Source organism: Mya arenaria, chromosome 17, assembly GCF_026914265.1.
Source record: "Mya arenaria isolate MELC-2E11 chromosome 17, ASM2691426v1".
NCBI lineage: Eukaryota > Metazoa > Mollusca > Bivalvia > Myida > Myidae > Mya > Mya arenaria.
Window position 1 is genome coordinate 52,743,415 of NC_069138.1, and position 5,184 is coordinate 52,748,598.

Below are 5,184 nucleotides of genomic sequence, written 5' to 3' on the forward strand. Positions count from 1 at the left end.
TTGTCAAGCCAGCTCCAAGATACGCGTTCAGTGTCGTAAGTTGAATGTATTTTGTCAAGCCAGCTCCTCGATACGCGATCAGTGTCGAATGTTGAATGTCTTTTGTCAAGCCAGCTCCTCGATACGCGTTCAGTTTTGTACGTTGAATGTATTTTGTCAAGCCAGCTCCTCGATACGCGATCAGTGTCGAATGTTGAATGTCTTTTGTCAAGCCAGCTCCTCGATACGCGTTCAGTGTCGAATGCGGAATTTCTTTTGTCAAGCCAGCTCCTCGTCAAGGCATTCAGTGTCGAATGTGGAATGTTTTTTCCTGAACTTCAAATCTCATAAATAAGGATAAAACAATGATCAAATGGTGTCATAAATCAATCTTCTATGATTAAGATCGTCCATAATCGATTGCATAATAAATATTATTATTTGTTTTTATTCTCTATAAATAGGATATGGTAGAACGATAGTTAAAAAAATGCCACCCTTGAAAGTTACGTTTCGATTGCGCCGGTTTCAATTTTAACATTTGAGGTAGCACACCTCAAAAGAAAATTGTGTCCTTCTTTATTCTTATTAACTTACTTTTTTGCATAAGTTTACACTGTATATTCATTCAAAAGTAATAAAATACATTTCTTCACATACATTAACTTCTCTGAAGATTTCTTAACTTGCAAGACTGGCTGGTTTGGGATTTAAAATTTAAGTATTTTTTTAACAGAGACGATAAATCATTGACATCTTTTGGGCATATTTTTCCTAAAATGTTGGAGTTGACTACTAAGAAATAACATTGGCTTTCCCCTCAATCCTTTACTTGACTTGTATATTGTTGTTGTATATATATATATATATATATATATTATGTGTTACAAAATAAATATTATTTAAACCAATCACGAACTGGTCAGTTCTAGGACTTGTTGATTTTGCATTAATTTTTTTTATATTTTATTGACTCAAACAAAAATGTTAACTGTTACGATAATGTGCGTGTTCCCTCTTATGCAACAAGAAGAGCATAAACACATATCAACGGTGAAACAGTCATCTAATAAATATAATTGAAAAATTACTCCGGCTCCCTTTAAAAAAATGGATGAAAATCTAGCAATTAAATTATATGGCCTTAAAGGCGAACACCATATTCATCCGTTTATGGATGGAACATTTTTGCGCTAAATGTTGAACTTAAAGTGGTAAACCGTTTACATAAATTGTTCTGCTCAAAGTCTCTACCCGTATAAACCTTTAGACAGAAAACGGAATTAGTAGTTACCGTACAGATTCGATATGGATGATCGCCGCATGCTAAGGTTACAATTTTGTATGACATTTCTTTTAATCTGTCTTATACAAAACATGGACAAATTTATCAAGTAATCTCAATTTAAATGGATCTATTTATTATCAGTTTACAGGAATTTTCAGCATAGGAACGTTTGTAGAAGCTGGGTTGGTATCTCTATTTATTTAAAACGGTATTCAAATTGTTAAAACCATTGCGATATTATTATCTATATATATGCCGCTTATTTATGGGGCAATGCTTCACCTGTATATAATACCCTTTTGAAATTTAAGAAAATATAACTTATTATTCAGAATATGGCTGTCCATTTCTAGTGACTTTTTAAATAGAAGAATCGGAATGTGATTGTATTGTACATTATAATATTAACAATGTATTTTGCTCCTGACTATCCATCTGTCAGGGCCTTTTTAGATAGGGTATATAATAGCCATAGGGTAAAATTGCTTGATCTTTGTAAATTTTCATGCATGCGTAATATAAATGATTATGGTAGAATTGGTGATGGCTGTTAAACAACGTTTTATTCTTATAACAGATCTTCCGTCATTGTGTACGTATGGAGGCATGAATGTAAATGTTCATTGATATCTGAGTTTAGTTTTGGCGGTTTTTATGAATGGAGTGATCACTCTCTTATACATTTGTCATTGTATTGTAATAATGTTTCACCCAGTAATGAGACATACGCCGATGTTAAACATCAATGGAATTACTTGATCAATTTCGTTTAGGGATGAATACAAAATTACCTGTCTTCAATGACGTTATAAATTTACAACTATCATCCGCATAGTCGCGGGTCCGTTGTTTTCTGTAGTTTTAATAACAATATAACTCATATTAATAGGACTGTTATTGCGAAAGAAATACTTAATTCGTAAAGAGAGAAAAAACTTCGCAAATCAGCTGAAAATGACAGAAATTGATAAGAAGAAAAACAATTAAGGATTGATTTTTATTTTTGTGCGTTTATGCAGTATGAACGCTCGGCCGCAATTTTGCATATTCATGAATCGCGCTAGCGATTCTTGGAAAATATGCAAAATCGCGGCCGAGCGTTCATACTGCATAAACACACAAAAATAAGAATCAATACTTATATTTACATTTTTCCTTTTCATTTGTTTATTTTTTTGCTCTAATAGTGTTTGAGTAGTCTTTAATTACAACAAAGGGGAACAAAACGTGTAGAGCGAATGTAAATGGTAAGAGCACTTGTCGCCCTTGGTGTTTTTTATCCTCCGCATAATAAATAGCCCATAAGTAATTTGCAGAAAACAAAAATAGTCAAAGATTTTTTTAATCATTTGGTAGTTTCTGTAAAATATGTGGAGATAATAATGAATTGTGTTGTAATATGTTTATTTTAATTAAATTTCGATACATTTTAACTCCTGTTTTACATATGCATGACCCTTGGAGTGGGCATAAAAAGTGTGGTCATGGTGATTTAATATATAACTTCAGTTCAAGGTAATTATAACGACATCATTTCATTTTGTTGTTGTCTTTTAACTTTTGCGAAGATATTGAATTATGATGATGTGCTAGTCTTCTCGAATTGTCCATATTAAGACGTTTGTTCGGACTCGTGAAAATACATGACGCATTGACAGTCTCCAATCATTTTATGTATTCAAATGTAGACGAAGATGTCGCCTAATTCTATCGTAGAAAGATATTCATTGTCTGAATCCGATAATGGATCATACATTTTTCCTAGAAAGAAATCGCAGACCTCAGAAGCATCAGCCATGTTTGTTTTGACAGTTGTTGCAGACGAATCGTAGTAAAAACCGCGTCAATTTTAATTTGTTTTTATTATTTGTTCAATGCGTGTTTTTTTGTTATCAAATGCAAAATCAAGCATTTTTCAAATGATATTTCTAGAAAATAATGTCTTTTATTTAAATTCTTCGTAAAACATCAAAAGAAACATGTAAACAAGCCGGCATTCAACAGATCATGTGCACTGCTATATTTAGCAATAAATTAGATCGTAGTGAAGATCACCAGCGCCCAATTAGAGCGTTGCTTTCATGCCAAACTCCGCCTACAAAGGTCACGAAAGGTCGACCGGTTCATGCAAAATGAACTCAATTTTTATCGTTCAGAAAATCAAGTACGGATGTAAATATATCAAGATAACGCTACTATATAGTGATAATCTTATATTAACTATGATGTTATTTGCAGATGATATGGCCATTTTAGGAAAATCAAATCAAGGAGTTCAAAATCCATTTCACAACTCATATTTATATTGCAATGCATGTGGTATATAAGTGAATACATGAAATACTTTTATAACCGTAAATCAAAATCTACCATCGGAAGATCGACATCACATTTTTAACATTTCAATATTAATACGCCAACGGGCGTATCGACACCAGCGCTATTAAAACCTAATCTTCATTATTTATCTGCTCTTATAGCAACGGTCCTGTGTTATGCACGAGAATCTCCTGAAGTAGCGCTGTATTGAATAGATATATAATGTTTTGTGCGGCTAAAAAATGTGTTTGCATATAAAATGTAATTATTATAACATGGACGAGTAACAAAAAGCATCTTGAAAACCAGTGAAATATTTGGCTTTACGAAATCCTTAGAAGTAGAACGTATTTCTTTAATGCTTTTCGATGAAATATGAAGTTTGATAAGTGAAATATAAATAGCGGAAGTATCAATTTCAGATTTTCACTGCAAAATAAGGTGTGAAAATATCAACTTTAAGAACTGCTTTTAAAATTCATTGTAGTTTATACACTTTGATCAAAACATAACACGTATTTTTATTATTCCACGAAACAGTAAACACAACATTAACCGATATGGCAGATACAGTAAGGGGTGATCATCAACGACCCATATTGCAATATTGCTACCTACAATCAGGAGCCACCTACATTAAGGGTGATCATCACTAGCTGATATGACCGCTTACAGTAAGGGTAGATCATCACTGTTTGATAAAGCAAACGACGGCAAAGATTTATCCCTGACTGATATGGCCCTCAACAGTAATGTGTGATCATCACTAAATGATTTTCCCGCATACAGTCAGGAGCCACCTACAGTAAGGGTAGATCATCACTGACTGATACGGCCACCTATAGTATGGAGTGATCATCACTAACCGATATTGATATTGCTTTGTCAACTACAGATAGGCGTGATATAGTCGCCTATGATAAGATGCGACTTTCGAAACTGATATGGCCACCCACAGTAAAGGATTTTCATAACCGACCGATATGGTTACCTACAGAATGGGGTGATCATCATTGACCAATATAGCCACCTTGGGTACGAGTTGAACATCACTGACCAATATGGCCATCTTCGGTAAGGGTTGATCATCACTGAGTAATAGAGGCACATACATTAAGAGGTGATCATCACTGACTAATATTGCCACCTACATGTACAGTTTACGGTGATCATCACTGACCTATATGGCAACCTGTAGTCTGGGTTGATCATCACTGGCCGATATGGCCAACTACAGCAAGTGGTAATTACCACTGGCAGATAAGGTCACCTACAGAAAAGGGGGTTGATCACTGGCCGATATAGCCAAGAAAAGTGAGGTGTGATCATCACTGACCGATATGGCTACATACAGTAAGGGGCGATCATCACTAACCAATATGTCCAGCAAGTGATGATCATTAATAGGCAATATTAACAATTAAAAAGAGTATTTTCTATATGGTAGTATCAAACATCCAAACAGCATGTGAATCGTCTCTTAACAACCTTACAAATGCTAATTATTTATTGCACAGGTTGATCACAAATGGGCAAATCCTATGCACACATTATAAAGGAATGTGTATCTAGTTTTGAAATCCGATACAAACGCCTAT